Source organism: Bubalus bubalis, chromosome 11, assembly GCF_019923935.1.
Source record: "Bubalus bubalis isolate 160015118507 breed Murrah chromosome 11, NDDB_SH_1, whole genome shotgun sequence".
NCBI lineage: Eukaryota > Metazoa > Chordata > Mammalia > Artiodactyla > Bovidae > Bubalus > Bubalus bubalis.
In genome coordinates this window covers 61,953,439-61,973,923 of record NC_059167.1, presented here as the reverse complement: position 1 = coordinate 61,973,923, position 20,485 = coordinate 61,953,439, and the positions used below count along the sequence as shown (strand labels likewise).

The 20,485-nt window shown below is 35.9% G+C and overlaps 1 long non-coding RNA gene across 1 annotated transcript in view; it reads left to right on the top strand.

Annotated features, from left to right (window-relative positions):
* Positions 1-20,485, top strand: part of LOC123328094 — a 418,849-nt gene that overhangs the window by 74,532 nt on the left and 323,832 nt on the right. The window contains exon 6 of the long non-coding RNA XR_006542859.2: positions 1,571-1,685. This is a non-coding gene — a long non-coding RNA (uncharacterized LOC123328094). The remainder of the gene's footprint in view (positions 1-1,570; positions 1,686-20,485) is intronic.

Here is a 20,485-nt window from a genome sequence, read left to right as displayed (position 1 = left end):
ACTCAATAGCATCATTTGGATAGATGACTAAATTGATAACCAAAGCAATAGATTTAATAGAGAATTAAATCTACTTTCATGCCATGTTGATGAGGATGGTTAATAACCATATTACTTATCTATAGTGTCAGTGATTCTTTCTGTGTCTTCTAATCTTTGTGTGATAGCATCAGTCATAAAAAATCCTTAAAAATTATCAAAGCTATGTGATTTTAAAAGAACTATACATTTGTGTGGCACACTCTAAAGTGGCCCATCAGTGAATAACACTCTTAAAATTTCCTTCCATTGAATGTGAGCAGAATCCTTAAATTATTTCTTAACCCAAAAGGCAAAGGTGATGTGATAACACTCCTTTGATTAGATTACATTATGTATCAAAGGTGATGGGATGTCATGACTATGGTTATATTACATTACATAATATACCTTAGGAGTTAGAGAATTCTTTTTGAGGACACAAAGAGCCATGTTATGAACTACATATGGAGAAAGCCACATGGCATGGAATTATGGATGACTTCTAGGATCTGACTTCCAGTAAACAAACTGTAAGAATTGGGGGCCTTTATGTATACAGCCATGAGGAAATGTATTCTGCCAACAATCCGAATGAGCATGGAAATGAGTTCAATCAGATAAGAATGAAACCGTCAGATAAGAATGTGGCCAGCTGACACCTTGACTACAGCTGTAGGAGATCCTGAACAGAGAGAGGATTGTACTAACTTTTCCTGGGCACTTGACCCATGGAAATTTTTAGATAGTAAAAAAAAAATGTTGTTTTCAGTCATTAAGTAATTTGTTATGCCTTGATAGAATACTAATAACATACAGTTTAGAAATTAGAATTTAGAATTCAAATATTATGTTAAAGATGTATTCTTTAGCTGTACTCATGACCCAAGTATTGGTTTATCAAAGCATTAAAGATTGAAGACAGTGAAGTTACAATTCAACTAGTAGAATTTTGTCAGGTAGAGATGCAAATAAATTCTACCCAGTAGAACAAATAATAATAAAAGTTACACTTTGCGGTTCTATTTGCCATAACAGTTACATTTAATCCAGCTATCTTATCCAACATTTCTTTATTAAAGTGTGTATCTATACTTCTACTATCTCTACTTCTTAGCTTTCTTACTTTCCAACTACGTATCTATATATGTATATCTATATATACCTATCTATAGGTGTATATATCTATCTATATATCTTTCCAGTTTCAATATCTCTAGTTCCATCATTAACACGTTAAAATATGTAAAAACTCTCATTTTATATTTACATAGAAGTCTTGTTATTGAGTCTTGTGAAAATTAGAGTTTAGCACTTCTGTAGGTCATCCACTGAAATATCCAAGTGGCCCCACCTGTTGGGAGCAAGTAAACTCTCTTGCTGGAGAAGTGTGTGCACTTAAAGGCCTTTTAAGCTTGAGCACCTTTTTTTTTTTTTTTTTTGGACTTATGGTAATTTTGCTATCTCTGGGCATCTCTAAGTTTGTTTGTTTGTTTGTTTTTTAATTAATATTATGGGGGTTTAAGTTTCTGTTTGTTTCTGGTCCATGCAGATCAAAAAGTTATTTTCCACTGTGGGAACTATGGGTGGAAGCTTAGTGTTGTGGTTGACCATCAGTGACTCTGTCAGATAATGGAGAGCAATCTTTTGTCAATGAAAGATGACAGGTAAGTCTGTATTTATTTTTCTTTGTATATATTTTTTTGTCTATTTATGAGTTCTAAGAATTAAGAATTTTGTGCCCACTGGCAAGGAGAGTAGTTCTTTTCCATTGTTCTTTTTTTCTTTAAGTTGTATCATTTTATTTATTTATTTTTAAATTAGGGTATAGGGATTCCTAGGTGACACTAGCAGTAAAGAGCCTACCTGCCAATGCAGGACACATAAGAGATTTAGGTTTGATCCCTGGGTCGGGAAGATCCACTGGAGGAGGGCATGACAACCCACTCCGGTATTCTTGCCTGGAGAATCCTATGGACAGAAGAACCTGGCAGGCTACAGTCCATAGGGTTGCAAAGAGTCAGACACAACTGAAGCGACTTAGCATGCACACATAGTTGATTTACAATGTTGTGTTTGTTTCTGCTGTACAATGAAGTGAATCAGATGTATGTTTACACATATCCCCTCTCTTGTGGGCCTCCCTCCTACCCCTCAATGCAACCCTTCTAGGTCATCATAAAACACCAAGCTGAGCTCCCTGTGCTATACAGAAAGTTCCCATTTGCTATCAGTTTTACACTTGGTACTGTATATATGTCAATACCAATTTCATAGTTCATTCCCCTACACCATATCAATTACATCTGCGTTTCTGTTCCTACCCTGCCAGAATCTGTCATAAAGAATGAGGGAAGTCAGAAGGAGAGTAGTTCTTTAAGGTCATGACTAGATATCTTTATCTGTGGCTGAAGTTGCAATTCTAAAGCCATAAGCTTTCTCCATGTCTCAGGTCTGTCACTGAGGAAAGTCTTTACCTTTTTTTGGACAAGTGTGAAATATTTTGCTATATCTGGAGTATATTAATAAATTATTTTATTCAGTTCATTTCAACCACTCAGTCGTGTCCAACTCTTTGCAACCCCACAGACCGCAGCATGCCAGGCCTCCCTGTCCCTCCCAGAGCTTACCCAAACATATGTCCCTTGAGTCGGTGATGCCATCCAACCATCTCATCCTGTGTCATCCCCTTCTCCTCCTGCCCTCAATCTTTCCCAGCATCAGGGTCTTTTCAAATGAGTCAGATCTTCGCATCAGGTAGCCAAAGTTTTAGAGTTTCAGCTTCAATATCAGTCCTTCCAATAAACACCCAGGATTAATCTCCTTTAGGATGGACTGCTTGGATTTCCTTGCAGTCCAAGGGATTCTCAAGAGTCTTCTCCAACACTACAGTTCAAAAGCATCAATTCTTTGGCGTTCAGCTTTCTTTATAGTCCAACTCTCACATCCATACATGACCCTGGAAAAGCCATAGCCTTGACTAGATGGACCTTTGTTGGCAAAGTAATATCTCTGCTTTTTAATATGCTATTTAGGTTGGTCATAACTTTCCTTGCAAGGAGTAAGCATCTTTTAATTTCATGGCTGCAGTCACCATCTGCAGTGATTTTGGAGCCCCCAAAAATAAAGTCAGCCACTGTTTCCACTGTTTCCCCATCTATTTCCCATGAAGTGATTGGATTGGACGCCATGATCTTCATTTTCTGAATGTTGAGCTTTAAACCAACTTTTTCACTCTCCTCTTTCACCTTCATCAAGAGGCTCTTTAGTTCTTCTTCACTTTTTGCCATAAGGGTGGTGTCATCTTCATATCTGAGGTTATTGATATTTCTCCCAGCAATCTTGATTCTAGCTTGTGCTTCATCCAGCCCAGTGTTTATTATATCTTTTAAATGAGTACTATTCATACTAATATATAAAGAGTACTTCCAAAATTTGCATCAATTAAGGAAACAGAATTTTTAATATTATGAAATGTTTGACTTGAAACAAAGTCCTTCTTACTGAAACTGTTTTCTCAGAAACATTGAATGAATCAGATTAATATAATTAAGATGTATCTTTGGAGAAAATTGAAATGGTTTAATAATTTTGGTCTAACAAAACAAAACAGCATTATGCATTTTCTCTGTTTTATCATTATTAAGTGTTGTACAAGAATACATTTTGTTTTCATAAGATTTAAGTTTGTCATCATGAAATGTGGTCTTTAATCTGAGTTTTCTAAATGTCTTATATAGGTTTACTTATCAAATGAGCTAACATTACTCATTAATGTAATATCAAAGAATTAAAAAATGTGAATCAGTGTTCAACAAATTTGAATAACAATTCTTATAAACATTTAAAAAATACTTTTATAGGGGTAATTTATTGTGCATCAGTTCAAACATTAATCTAAGATCATAAATAACCTAAATTTTGATTAAATATTAAATAAAGTTAATAAATTAATATTATTTGGATAGCTGTTTATTTTTCTCATAATAATGAATGCTAAAACATTGATTACTGACCATAGTTTTAACAACACATTTGATTTTTTATTTTTATATGTGTCAAGAGACTATACCTTCGGATCATATTAATAAAATGCTCATTTTGGCATCTTAAAAATATATAAAAAATATATATGGCAGTAGAAAATTGTGTTATATGTCTTTATGAGTCTTGATCATCTGCTAACATGCTTGAATATTAGATTTTTCTCAATGAACTATCACCTGGCATTTTATTTTAAATTGATGTTACTTCTTTTGGTTAAATGGTTTAATTAATATGAACAGAGATTATCCTGGGGAAAATGGTGACTGAGAAGCATAAATGTGTAGACAAAATAATGAAGTTTGTGTTTTCTTTTTAGTTAATATATAAAAGAGTAGTCTTAAAGTTTCTCCTTATTCCATAATTTGAAAGACAATAGAGAAAAGCAGAACCTGAATGAGTATGACAGTGTTTGCAATGAATGCAGAAAGGGAAATTTTACTTGTCTTGATCTGCAAATACTGGATCTGTAAAGGCACAAAGGGTTGTGTAAATATTTTTGCCAAAGTTGGCTTAGTTTGAGGTGTTTATTTTAAAAATGATATGAAGCATTAACTGCCAAGTATTAATGCCAAACCGGAATATGGCTTCCTCACTGTGGAATGATAAATGATCATCTTTTACCTTCTGTGCAGTCTGCTCAGATAGCAGAGATTCCATGGCCCACCAAAATGATTTTATTTTCTTTGAAATGGCTTTATCATGCCCTTCATTATTAAAAATAGAACAAAATTGCCTCACATATGAAAGAGCTAAATTCCTTACAGTTGTGCTGCCAAGGCACCCGTGTCTCTATATTAATCTAGTGGCCAAATGCCTTGTGATAAATCTTGTGATTTTACTGTTTCAAGATCAGGCCCTTTATATATTGCAAAAAATTATAAAGTATAAGAAAAATGTTTACACCTGAAATTATCTTTTATGTTTCTCAGAAAGCCCCTGGAAATTCACACAAATCTGTTCTTTCACTTTATAAAAAGAGACACTAGAAATGTTTGTTATGTTCCATACTTTTTAAAATTATCTCAATACAGTTGTAACACCTGCACAAGAACTAAGTAAGAAAGGATGCTTAAGATTGTAGACCTAAAATATTATTGAGAGAAATACTTCAGGGATTATATAATCTACATACATACCGGGGAGATTTGTAGACAACTGTGTTTTTTATTGTTTGTTCTTCCTCTCCTGAGAAACACTGATCAAATTCTCACGCTTTGCACTGTACCCCAGTAAACAACATTACTCTTCTGATATTATTAGTGACTATAATAAATTGACTAGTCATTTAGTATCATTATCAAATATGTTTTTGCTTCCCTCTGATGGTTGCCTGAAGGCTCTGCTACAGGCAACATCTGGAATTTGTGTATGAAACTGTAAAAGGATCATCCCAATGCTTCATGGAAAGAACTGTGTCAGGTACTACTTGATACTTCAAAGAATAGGACTGCTATGTGCTGGTTTCCAAGTTGTCATCACTCAGGCAACTTTCAGACCTTAATAGTTGAGGAGTCATTATACCCAGGTTCCATTCTAGTTCAGAAACAAAGGTCCATGACCTACAACCCAGCAGGATGAGAATTGATTACCCAAAGCAACAACTGATGAGCAGAATTTAACTCTGGTTATTTGTGTGGAAAGCTGTTGATAATATTTTTTAAAATTTTATTTTTATGGGTCTATGAAGTCACTATCTCTAGCACTTTAGCATTAAAACAATTTAATGGTTTTTTGGGGGGAGGAGCTAAGATGGCAGAGGAATAGGACAAGGAGAACACTTTCTCCCCCACAAATCCATCAAAAGAACGTTTAAATGCTGAGTAAATTCCACAAAACAACTTCTGAATGCCATCAGAGGACATCAGGCACCCAGAAAAGCAACCCATTGTCTTCAAAAGGAGGTAGGAAAAAATATAAAAGACAAAAAAAGAGACAAAAGAGGGAGGGATGGAGCTCCGACCCAGGAAGGGAGTCTTAAAAAGAGAGAAGTTTCCAAACACCAGGAAACCTTCTCACTGCCAAATCTGTGCTGAGCCTTGGAAGCACAGAGGGCAACATAACAGGGAGGAAAAATAAATAAACAATTAAAACCCACAGATTACGAGCCCTACGGTAACTCCCCCAGCAGAGAAGCAGCGCAAATGCCTGCATCCGCCATTAGCAAGTGGGGGCTGGGCAGGGAGGCGCGGCGTGGGCTGCATCTCTTAGAGTAAGGATCTGGTCTGAATACCCCAAGCGCTATCTGAGCGAAATAATTTGGGCTAGCAAACCAGACTGTGGGATATCTACCACGCGAAAAGCCAGCCCTAACCTAAGACACCGCCAGGCCCGCGCACAGAACAAAGGACTGTACAGAGATAGCCGGCTGCAGACCGTCCCCCTCCGGTGACAGGCAGCCAGAGCCAGAAGGGGGCAATCGCAGCCCCAGAGAGACATTATCTACAAAACTGAAAGCAGGCTTCTTTGCTAACTAAAACTTCTTGGGGTTCTGGACAGTCAACATCCGCCTGAGAAGGTGCGCCGGTTGTACACCCAGATAACCGAGCGGTGGGGAGGTGATAAGTCGCAGCAACCACACTCGCCAAACACCTCATCATTGAAAGACAAGTATATGTCTTGTCTTGTCTGAGCTGCTCGGATCTGGGAAGGGCACAAACCGCAGGCCCAACCGAGTCTGTGCCTCTGAGGACCACCCGTGTGCCTGAACCTGAGTGGCTTAGACCTGGGAGGTGCAAGCAGCCCAGGCCAGCTGCGGATGGTTCCCGGCAGAGTGATCTAGAGCCTGAGCAGTGTGGGCAGGGAGGCTACGAGCGCCGTGAGCGGGGGCAGGCCCAGTGTGGCTGAGGCACTGCGAGCACATGCCAGTCTTATTTATTTGCAGCGTCCCTCCCTCCCCACAGCACGACTGAACAAGTGAGCCTTAAAAAAAAAAAAAAAAAAAGGTGTCCACCACTGCCCCCTTTGTATCAGGGCGGAAAGGACACCGAAGAGACCAGCAAACAGAAGAAGCTGTAACAGTGGGAACCGCCTTGGAAGCCACAGGCAATAGATTAAAACCCCGTGGTTAGTACCGAATACATAGGAAGGGGCCTATAGATCTTGAGAAATATAAGCTGGAACAAGGAACTAGCTGAAATTGAACGGAACCCACAATACCCACAACAATATCAGAGAAAATCCTATATATATTTTTACTATTTTTACAATCATTCTTTCTTTTTTTTAATTTTTTTAAAATTTTTAAGTCCTCTATTACTCCTTTAATTTTCACTTTTATAACCTACTATTACTTTGAAAAAAAAAAAAAAGACCCTTTTTTTAAACAAAGCAAACTTCATATATATATTTTTTATAACTTTTGTGATTTTTTTTTCTTCTTTTCTTTAACATTGTATTTTTGAAATTCCAAACTCTGCTCTAGATTTTTAATTTTAGCTTTTTGGTATTTGTTATCAATTTTGTACCTATTTTTTTTTTTTATAACTTTTGTGACTTTTTTTTTCTCTCTTTCTTTGTCTTCATCTTTTCTTTAACATTGTATTCCTGAAATTCCAAACTCTACTCTAGATTTTTAATTTATGCTTTTTGGTGTTTTTTTTTAATCAATTTTGTACCTATATCTTCTTTATAATTTTTGTGACTTTGTTTGTTTTTGTTTTCTCTTTCTTTTTCTTCTTCTTTTCTTTAACATGTATTTTTGAAATTCCAAACTCTAAATTTTTTAACTTTTGCTTTTTGGTATTTGTTATCAATTTTGTACCTATATTTTCTTTATAATTTTTGTGATTTTGTTTTTTTTTTCTTTTTCTTTTTCTCTCTTTCTTTTCCTTCTTCTTTTCTTTAACATTGTATTTTTGAAATTCCGAACTCTACTCTAGATTTTTAATTTTTGCTTTTAGGTATTTGTTACCAATTTTGTACCTTTAAGAACCCAATCTTCAGTACCCATTTTTTACTAGGGAGTGAGATTACTGGCTTGACTGCTGTCTCCCCCTTTGGACTCTCCTTTTTTCCCAGTAGGTCGCCTGTGTCTCCTCCCTAACCCTTCTCTACTCTACCCAACTCTGTGAATTTCTGTGTGTTCCAGATGGTGGAGAACACTTAGGGAACTAATTACTGGCTGGATCTGTCTCTCTCCTTTTCATTCCCTCCTTTTATTCTCCTGGCCACCTCTGTCTCCTCCCTCCCTCTTCTCTTCTCTGTATATCTCTGTGAACATCTCTGAGCGATCCAGTTTGGAGTGCACATAAGGAAGTGATTACTGGTTAGCCTGCTCTCTCCTCTATTGATTCCACCTCATCTCATTTGGGTCACCTCTAACTCCCTCCTCCCTCTTCTCTTCTCCATGTAATGCTGTGAGCCTCTCTGGGTGACCCTCACTGTGGAGAAACTTTTCATCTTTAACCTAGATGTTTTATCAATGGTGCTGTATAGAAGGAGAAGTTTTGAGACTACTGTAAAAATAAGACCGATAACTGGAAGCAGGAGGTTTAAGTCCAAACCCTGAGTTCAGGGAACATTAATTGACAGGAGCTCATCAAATGCCTCCATATCTACACTGAAACCAAGCACCACACAAGGGCCAACAAGTTCCAGGGCAAGACATACCAAGCAAATTCTCCAGCAACACAAGAACACAGCCCTGAGCTCCAATATACAGGCTGCCCAAAGTCACCCCCAAACCATAGACATCTCATAACTCATTACTGGACACTTCATTGCACTCCAGAGAGAAGAAATCCAGCTCCACCTACCAGAACAACACAAGCTTCCCTAACCAAGAAACCTTGACAAACCACCTGTACAAACCCACACACAGCGAGGAAACGCCACAATAAAGAGAACTCCACAAACTGCCAGAATACAGAAAAGACACCCCAAACTCAGCAATTTAAACAAGATGAAGAGACAGAGGAATATCCAGCAGGTAAAGGAACAAAATAAATGCCCACCAAACCAAACAAAAGAGGAAGAGATAGGGAATCTACCTGATAAAAAATTCTGAATAATGATAGTGAAATTGATCCAAAATCTTGAAATCAAAATGGAATCACAGATAAATAGCCTGGAGACAAGGATTGAGAAGATGCAAGAAAGGTTTAACAAGAAACTAGAAGAAATAAAAAAGAGTCAATATATAATGAATAATGCAATAAATGAGATCAAAAACACTCTGGAGGCAACAAATAGTAGAATAACAGAGGCAGAAGTTAAGATTAGTGAATTAGAAGATAGAATGGTAGAAATAAATGAATCAGAGAGGATAAAAGAAAAACGAATTAAAAGAAATGAGGACAATTTCAGAGGCCTCCAGGACAATATTAAACGCTACAACATTCGAATCATAGGGGTCCCAGAAGAAGAAGACAAAAAGAAAGACCATGAGAAAATACTTGAGGAGATAATAGTTGAAAACTTCCCTAAAATGGGGAAGGAAATAATCACTCAAGTCCAAGAAACCCAGAGTCACAAACAGGATAAACCCAAGGCAAAACGCCCCAAGACACATATTAATCAAATTAACAAAGATCAAACACAACAAATATTAAAAGCAGCAAGGGAAAAACAACAAATAACACACAAGGGAATTCCCATAAGGATAACAGCTGATCTTTCAATAGGAACTCTCCAAGCCAGGAGGGAATGGCAAGACATACTTAAAGTGATGAAAGAAAATAATCTACAGCCCAGATTATTGTACCCAGCAAGGATCTCATTCAAATAGGAAGGAGAAATCAAAAGCTTTTCAGACAAGCAAAAGCTGAGAGAATTCAGCACCACCAAACCAGCTCTCCAACAAATACTAAAGGATATTCTCTAGACAGGAAACACAAAAAGGGTGTATAAATTCAAACCCAAAACAATAAAGTAAATGGCAATGGGATCATACTTATCAATAATTATGTTAAACGTAAATGGGTTGAATGCCCCAACCAAAAGACAAAGACTGGCTGAATGGATACAAAAACAAGACCCCTACATATGTTGTCTACAAGAGACCCACCTCAAAACAGGGGGCACATACAGACTGAAAGTGAAGGGCTGGAAAAAGATTTTCCATGCAAATAGGGACCAAAAGAAAGCAGGAGTAGCAATACTCATATCAGATAAAATAGACTTTAAAACAAAGGCTGTGAAAAGAGACAAAGAAGGTCACTACATAATGATCAAAGGATCAATCCAAGAAGAAGATATAACAATTATAAATATATATGCACCCAACATAGGAGCACCGCAATATGTAAGACAAATACTAACAAGTATGAAAGGAGAAATTAACAATAACACAATAATAGTGGGAGACTTTAACACCCCACTCACACCTATGGATAGATCAACTAAACAGAAAATTAACAAGGAAACACAAACTTTAAATGACACAATAGACCAGTTAGACCTAATTGATATCTATAGGACATTTCATCCCAAAACAATGAATTTCACCTTTTTCTGATTTTGGTAAATTCAGAAAAATAGAAATCATTCCAAGCATCTTTTCTGACAACAATGCAGTAAGATTAGATCTCAATTACAGAAGAAAAACTATTCAAAATTCCTATATATGGAGGCTTAACAACACGCAGCTGAATAACCAACAAATCACAGAAGAAATCAAAAAAGAAATCAAAATTTGCATAGAAATGAATGAAAATGAAAACACAACAACCCAAAACCTGTGGGACACTGTAAAAGCACTCCTAAGGGGAAAGTTCATAGCAATACAGGCATACCTCAAGAAACAAGAAAAAAGTCAAATAAATAACCTAACTCTACACCTAAAGCAACTAGAAAAGGAAGAAATGAAGAATCCCAGGGTTAGTAGAAGGAAAGAAATCTTAAAAATTAGGGCAGAAATAAATGCAAAAGAAACAAAAGAGACCATAGGAAAAATCAACAAAGTCAAAAGCTGGTTCTTTGAAAGGATAAATAAAATTGACAAACCATTAGCCAGACTCATCAAAAAACAAAGGGCAAAAAATCAAATCAATAAAATTAGAAATGAAAAAGGAGAGATCACAACAGACAACACAGAAATACAAAGGATCATAAGAGACTACTATCAACAATTATATGCCAATAAAATGGACAACGTGGAAGAAATGGACAAATTCTTAGAAAAGTACAACTTTCCAAAACTGAAACAGGAAGAAATAGAAAATCTTAACAGATGCATCACAAGCACGGAGATTGAAACTGTAATTAGAAATCTTCCAGCAAACAAAAGCCCAGGTCCAGACGGCTTCACAGCTGAATTCTACCAAAAATTTAGAGAAGAGCTAACACCTATCCTACTCAAACTTCCAGAAAATTGCAGAGGAAGGTAAACTTCCAAACTCATTCTATGAGGCCAGCATCACCCTAATACCAAAACCTGACAAAGATGCCACAAAAAAAGAAAACTACAGGCCAATATCACTGATGAACATAGATGCAAAAATCCTTAACAATATTCTAGCAATCAGAATCCAACAACACATTAAAAAGATCATACACCATGACCAAGTGGGCTTTATCCCAGGGATGCAAGGATTCTTCAATATCCACAAATCAATCAATGTAATACACCACATTAACAAATTGAAAAATAAAAACCATATGATTATCTCAAAAGATGCAGAGAAAGCCTTTGACAAAATTCAACATCCATTTATGATAAAAACTCTCCAGAAAGCAGGAATAGAGGGACATCAGATCAGATCAGATCAGTCGCTCAGTCGTGTCCGACTCTATGCGACCCCATGAATCGCAGCATGCCAGGCCTCCCTGTCCACCACCAACTCCCGGAGTTCACTGAGTCTCACGTCCATCGAGTCCATCCATGTCCATTGAGAGTCCAGGACTCTCATGAGTCTTCTCCAACACCACAGTTCAAAAACTTCAATTCTTCGGCGCTCAGCCTTCTTCACAGTCCAACTCTCACATCCATACATGACCACTGGAAAAACCATAGCCTTGACTAGACGAACCTTTGTTGGCGAAGTAATGTCTCTGCTTTTGAATATGCTTTCTAGGTTGGTCCTAACCTTCCTTTCAAGGACGCATCTTTTAATTTCATGGCTGCAGTCACCATCTGCAGTGATTTTTGAGCCCAGAAAAATAAAGTCTGACACTGTTTCCACTGTTTCCCCATCTGTTTCCCATGAAGTGGTGGGACCGGATGCCATGATCTTAGTTTTCTGAATGTTGAGCTTTAAGCCAACTTTTCCACTCTCCTCTTTCACTTTCCTCAACATAATAAAAGCTATATGTGACAAACCCACAGCAAACATTATCCTCAATGGTGAAAAATTGAAAGCATTTCCTCTAAAGTCAGGAACAAGACAAGGGTGCCCACTTTCTCCACTACTATTCAACATAGTTTTGGAAGTTTTGGCCACAGCAATCAGAGCAGAAAAAGAAATAAAAGGAATCCAAATTGGAAAAGAAGAAGTAAAGCTCTCACTGTTTGCAGATGACATGATCCTCTACATAGAAAACCCTAAAGACTCCACCAGAAAATTACTACAACTAATCAATGACTGTAGTAAAGTTGCAGGATTTAAAATCAACACACAGAAATCCCTTGCATTCCTATACACTAATAATGAGAAAATAGAAAGAGAAATTAAGGAAACAATTCCATTCACCATTGCAACGAAAAGAATAAAATACTTAGGAATATATCTACCTAAAGAAACTAAAGACCTATATATAGAAAACTATAAAACACTGGTGAAAGAAAGCAAAGAGTACACTAATAGATGGAGAAATATACCATGTTCATGGATTGGAAGAATCAATATAGTGAAAATGAGTATACTACCCAAAGCAATCTATAGATTCAAGGCAATTCCTATCAAGCTACCAATGGTATTCCTCACAGAGCTGGAACAAATAATTTCACAATTTGTATGGAAATACAAAAAACCTCGAATAGCCAAAGCGATCTTGAGAAAGAAGAATGGAACTGGAGGAATCAACCTGCCTGACTTCAGGCCCTACTACAAAGCCACAGTCATCAAGACAGTATGGTACTGGCACAAAGACAGAAATATAGATCAATGGAACAAAATAGAAAGCCCAGAGATAAATCCACGCACATATGGACACCTTATCTTTGACAAAGGAGGCAAGAATATACAATGGATTAAAAACAATCTCTTTAACAAGTGGTGCTGGGAAAACTGGTCAACCACTTGTAAAAGAATGAAACTAGAACACTTTCTAACACCATACACAAAAATAAACTCAAAATGGATTAAAGATCTAAATGTAAGACCAGAAACTATAAAACTCCTAGAGGAGAACATAGGCAAAACACTCTCTGACATACATCACAGCAGGATCCTCTATGACCCACCTCCCAGAATATTGGAAATAAAAGCAAAAATAAACAAATGGGACCTAATTAAATTTAAAAGCTTCTGCACAACAAAGGAAACTATAAGCAAGATGAAAAGACAGCCTTCAGAATGGGAGAAAATAATAGCAAATTAAGCAACAAACAACTAATCTCAAAAATATAGAAGCAACTCCTACAGCTCAACTCCAGAAAAATAAATGACCCAATCAAAAAATGGGCCAAAGAACTAAATAGACATTTCTCCAAAGAAGACATCCAGATGGCTAACAAACACATGAAAAGATGCTCAACATCACTCATTATCAGAGAAATGCAAATCAAAGCCACTATGAGGTACCATTTCACGCCAGTCAGAATGGCTGCGTTCCAAAAGTCTACAAGAAATAAATGCTGGAGAGGGTGTGGAGAAAAGGGAACCCTCTTACACTGTTGGTGGGAATGCAAACTAGTACAGCTACTATGGAGAACAGTGTGGAGATTCCTTAAAAACCTGGAAATAGAACTGTCTTATGATCCAGCAATCCCACTGCTGGGCATAAACACTGAGGAAACCAGAATTGAAAGAGACACGTGTACCCCAATGTTCATCGCAGCACAGTTTATAATAGCCAGGACATGGAAGCAACTTAGATGTCCATCAGCAGATGAATGGATAAGAAAGCGGTGGTACACATACACAATGGAGTATTACTCAGCCATTAAAAAGAATACATTTGAATCAGTTCTAATGAGGTGGATGAAACTGGAGCCTATTATACAGAGTAAAGTAAGCCAGAAAGAAAAACACCAATACAGTATACTAATGCATATATATGGAATTTAGAAAGATGGTAACGATAACCCTGTATGCAAGACAGCAAAAGAGACAATGATGTATAGAACAGTCTTTTAGACTCTGTGGGAGAGGGAGAGGGTGGGATGATTTGGGAGAATGTCATTGAAATATGTAAAATATCATGTATGAAACGAGTTGCCAGTCCAGGTTCGATGCACGATACTGGATGCTTGGGGCTGGTGCACTGGGACGACCCAGAGGGATGGTATGGGGAAGGAGGAGGGAGGAGGGGTCAGGGTGGGGAACACATGTATACCTGTGGTGGATTCATTTTGATATATGGCAAAACCAATACAATATTGTAAAGTTAAATAAAATAAAATTAAAAAAAATAAAGGACACTGATGCGGGAAAAAAAACAATTTAATGTTTTTTAAGCTAAAATGAAATATTTTTTATAGACTCAGTATATCACTGACTTCCTCCCTCCCTCTTGCTCTTATCCAGAATTCAAAACAAACACCTTTTTGGAGCCTCCTTACAGTTTAAGGTAGTATAGTAATTTGCATTCATTCAATAAAAACCTGTCGTCCAGTATGTAGTTGGACAAACTGATCATGTAGCCAAGGCCATATTTAAACATTGCATTGAAAACGAGTCTCAGTCAGGCAAGACAAGCCCACTATTAAGAGACAAGGGCTGACCTCGTGTGTGAGGTTGGTGCTTTCAGCCCAGGTCCACCAAGGATTTTGTGAAATGTGTGTCATAGGGCCTGTAGAAATATCACCATTTTGGCTCAAATAGCTCTGACTTGACACCTGGTTTGCTGAGTCCCACTTTCACACATGGTAAAAGAAATTATTTCCTGGCAAGGAATATTAGCATATGTGGGGAACCTCAGGAAAAGGGGTATTTACCTAAATGTATGAGTACTGCACATAAAATCTGACAGAGAAAGTGTTTTGCAATTGGTTTTCTAGCCTTGCTATAGAAGAGCAAACAACAAAGCCTTTTCCAAACCCATTCTGAGATTTGGCATCCAGATTCTCAGGCAGAAGTTCATTTTCTGGCATCGTATGTGCTCATTGTGAATGGCTCTAGATTTACAGAGAAAACTCAAGAAACCTTGTGTTGTTAATAAACAGTATTGTAGCACCTATGTAAATAATCAGCTCAAATCTAAATCCATCAACCTTTTGGGGAACAAGCATACTGTTTGGAGATTATTTATGATCACAAAGTGATACAAAGTTTAAAAAAAGAGAGAGAGAGAGAGAGAGAGAGAAAGAAACCTGAAACCCAAATAAGACAGAAAAGGAATGTTTTATATTGAGGCAACTCACGGACTATCTTGGAGAATGACTTAGCAAGATATGACGTTGTTACTACTGATTTACAGTTTTACACTTAGTAATGCAACATATGAAGTTTTTGCAGTAAAGAAGCAATTAATTTCTATCAGGTGAAACAGCTCATCCTAATGGTTATAGATGGTGGCCTTGTTGGACTTTAACCAGTTTTGTATCTAATGGAGAAATCATATACTAAAAGTTCATTTATTTTTTAAATGGCCTACCTAACATTATTTCTCATTATTTAATTAGTTAAATAAATTATAACATGAATCCATTTGTATGAGAGATATGTTAAGTCTTTTGGAAATTATAGCTGAAGACAATATTAAACTATACATATATGGAACTAAAAAAGAGGGAAAAGAGCATTAAACATCCCACATTGTGCCAACCCTCAATACTGTCAGTGAAAAGTGAATTTTAGACATTTATTCAACTGTATGTCTCTGCCAATATATTATGTGGGCACTCAAGGCAAAGATAAGTACATCAGGAAATTTTCCTGTTATAATATTTTTAAGGAAACTAATTTTTGTGGAAAACAATATTTCTAATAAATGTTCTAGTTCATAATTATATGAATTGATAAATTTCCAAGTGATTTATATTTAATTTAAACTTTCTCTTTTACCCTTGAGAAAACTGTTTATTCTCTAAAACTTTATGTTTCTGGAGATACTTGGGAAAATATTTGAAACTTGAAAACTATCTTATAAATGTACATTATCATTATCTTACTAAGTTGGTAACTGAAAGCATTTCCTATAATACTATGCTCTATTTTTCCATTACCTCACCTGTGTATTGGTGTTATACACACTCAAGAGTTCAGCTACTATGACGACCTATCATTATTTTCAAGTCTGTTTCCAGATATCCAAGGAAAAAAATATTTTGAACTAATTTCCAAAGACTTTTATGTTAAGAATGAAATGACTTCATCCTTTCTTTAGTCCTTGAGCCTTTTGAAGAACTGCTGTGAAAAAAAAAAAAATCATTTCCTCTTTTACCAATTTCATCTTTTGTCCTTGTCCTTTTTAATCTTACATTATGAATTTTAACTGTGTCTACAATGATTTAATTTTGAATGCTAAAGAAATATGCATCTGAGGATAGTCATCTTCCTTTTGGTGATAAAGGATAAAAATAAAGTAATAAAGTATTCATATTGACATCAAGCAATGACAAAACATTATTTATTCATTATTATTTATTCAATACATTCAATGTTCACTAACTTTGTAATTTCATATTTTTTAATAAGAAAAGAGAATTAAGGAGTATCTTTTAAGATCATGAGAAAAGGATCCTGCTACTCATAGCCTATTTAGCTTAGTCTCCCTTTGAGTTCATATTCCATTCATAGGGATGAACCTCTCGAATGTCATAATTTCAGGATATTTCCTTTCTACTCTTTGTGAGAAAACAAGATATTTAACAGTTATTTCAATATAATTATCAAAATTTCAGAGTGTTTTGTTAAATAAAAAAAAAGATCAGAAATTCTTTTCTCTATTTTTTTGGCCACAGTGCATACATGTGGGGGCCTAGTTCTCAAGCAGGGATGAGATCTGTACCCCCTGCAGTGGAAGACCAGATTCTTAACCACTGGAATGCTAGGGAATTCCCACACAACTTTTTTCAATAATGTTCACAATGGCTTTCCCTAAAAAATATAAACTTATACCTGTAGGAATATTATTATCACATTAATTTAATCTTATAATTTGTGTTTTACTAGAATAAAAAGTGTTATTAGAAAAAATATGGGTATTTTTTCAACTTTTAACGATCATTTTTTTTGCAAATTTCCTATAACAAGGCTGCCATTTTTACTGATAATAAGCAACTTCATCATTCCATAAAGGCAGTAATACTTCTTTTACATTTTACAAAGGAATTTACTTACTGTTTGAATAAGGGTTCCACTTAGTTTCAAGAACAATTAAATACATTATTTTGAATATTATATTTATAACAATACAAGGTATCTCAGGATCACATTTTAATAAAATGTGATATTTGAACCAATCTGTTGGCAATCATAGAAGACAGGAAACCTGCTGATACATATGATTGCTCTAACTTAAGGGGTTGGCAACCTTTAACATGTATGCCAGATGGTGACACACTAGGACATTTGCACTGGCAACCAGCCTCTGGCAGGAGCTCAGCCCCCTCTGTTTCTACTACTATTTGGAGTTACTTCTGCATTCCTGGCCACTAGCATAGGCACAATCAGTACCGATCTTGGATCTCACAAAGTTATCCTGGCCTTCAGGTCACTCCACCCCATCTGTTCTAAACTCCATAATAGCAAATAAAAGAGAGAAAAAGATACTATGAATCCTGAGAGGGTTGGTTTTTAAAATATTTTTGTCTAACTATAGATTGTTATAATATATGAGGCATAAGAATGCCAATGTTTCATTGAACAATATCCTCATTAAGTGGCCATCCTGCCTTGATGGGACGGCCACAGTGATGAGGCGCTCACTGTGTTTCAAGGCTGACTTTTCTTCATAGCTAAAGGCAAGAGCAGGTAAAGAATTCAAGTTAGACTCTGGGATTCCACAAGTCTTAGATTTATATGAAAACCTTTGCAGGTATAAAAATTTTATAAACTTGCTCATTATAAAAATGAAATAGAATAAAAAGAGAAGAATAACTCCTGCATTATTCTAAGCTCATTTCTAATATTCCTTGACTTCATTAATCTATAAAAATGGACAAAGAAGATAATAGTAGAATCAAAGATACTATTCACCCTTTACAAGGAAATATCATTATTTGAGCTTTTCAAAGCCCATGGACTGTGTGTAGCCTGCCAGGCTCCTCTGTTCATGAAATTCTCCAAACAAGAATATTAGAGTGGGTAACTATAATCCATGGGGTTGCAAAGAGTTGGACATGACTGAGCTAGGACTAACACTTTCACTTTCATTCACCCTTTCATATCTAGCATGCTATATTCAATTCTTTCCATTACCACTTTTCCAAACTAGTCCATGGTATTTTGCCTATACAGTTGTGATAACCTCTCTTTTGCCTCACTCCTTTTTCTATTGTTAGAAAAAGAATTTCTTTTGTTCTATCTGGTTTGGAATGCTGGAGAGAAATCATTAATCTTACACAGAGGAACTATACTTTAATAGAAAAGAACAGAGACCCAAGAAAAAAGAGCCTGTGGAACCAGTGGTTACCTATAGTTCTAGTTATATCAAGGCAGCCAGCAAATCTCACTGAACAGTGTTTGGGTCAGCTTTTGACTTTCAAGAAAAAGATTCCATATTCAATTGCAAAATACATAAGCATTCTTATTTTATCATGGTTTCAAGAAACACGTCTTTAAGAATGCTTCTTGAAAACTGGCTCCTATTGTTTATGAAGTACTTTAGACTTCTTTGTAATTCAAGAGTGCTCTTTGGAAGATTCTGACACTGAGTTTATCTTGAAATGTTGACCTTTTAAAAATAGAACCCCCCCTCCTTTTTTTTAAAGAATATGAAACTCTTATAGGTTGAGAGATTTGATGTGTTCAAATGAGTAGAAAACTAGACTGAAGGTAAAATGTCACATTTGTTTTCTTTTTCTCTTTCTGATCCATTCTCTATCCAAAAGCATTTGATATTTATAGAATGCAAGAAAGATTATTATTCTCATTAAAACATAGCAATGATGTTTTTGTTCACTGGACAAGTAGTCTCATCATATTCTGTAGGATATATATAGAATCTGGCCCTTTTACTTTTCCAGCCTTAACCTATAGTGAAAATTGAAACCATCTAGATTAAAAACACACAGACAAGAGATGAAGACTTCCTTGCTCAGGAAGAAAATAACTTTATGTTTCAAAAATTCTTGCTCAGGAAGAAAAATAACTTTATGTTTCAAAAACTTCTAGAACTGAAAAACGGGTTACTCAGCTTTCCTTCATCAGGGTAAAAGACTCCTTAATCAGCATGATAGTCACTCAACTGGGTTTCTCCCTCGCTGTCATTTGGGTTTCTCTATGTTGTTTATTCTTTGAGATTCATTTAAACCCTCAACTCCCTGTTTCCACCAAATCTAATTTTTTTTTTACATAAGAAAATTTTGTCAGTGATAATAAGCCTCCACATTGAACATTCTGCCTGAAATCAGAAAACAAAAATACAAAAAAATCTTGTTCTTAACATCAACCTTCAGAAATGCTACAGAGAATCTGCCAAAGTCAATGTCTCTCTTTGTGCACTAATTGATCAACGAGGGTCAGCTTAATCAACAGGTAATGTGGTAATCTTTTAGGAGGTTGCTCTGTAAGCTGCAATCAGCCTTCTTCATCTCTGGCTTCTCCCTAGCTCTTCAGCTCTCTGAATTACCAGTCTCTTCAGAAGTCTACTTAAATAGTCTTTCCTCAGAGAGGTTAACATACCACTCCATTTACATGGGACTTGCATTTTCCTTCTATTTCTCTATTACAGTTCAGTGTCCATTTTCTTTATGATCATTCATAATTTGAAATGATGGATTTGGTTTCTCAATTGTTCATTGCTTGGTTTTTTGTTTTTTTTTTTTCACTAGATGTAATTATGAGGAAATCAGAGACTACCAGGTTATAGTCAATAGATAGATATTGAGTGAGTGTGGGAAACTACTTTTAGTAGAAACTGAGTATATAAAATCAAATGAGATACATTACTTATTCAAAGACTACTAGAGAGTCAAAGAAAACATAGAATTTATTATCTGTTTAGTCTATGTACGAGCTATTTCAAAGTGAAAACTAGATAGTAATTGCTGGTATATGAAGAAATAAATTTGACATATCACCTCCAGGTGGGAAAAAATTATATGTGTCTTGAGTGAGAAAGAGAGAATAAAAGCCAGAAAAAAGTCAAATAATCCAGCATGTTAAAGGAGTCTGGACTATCATGCTATCAATGGAAAAAAAAAATACTGATATTT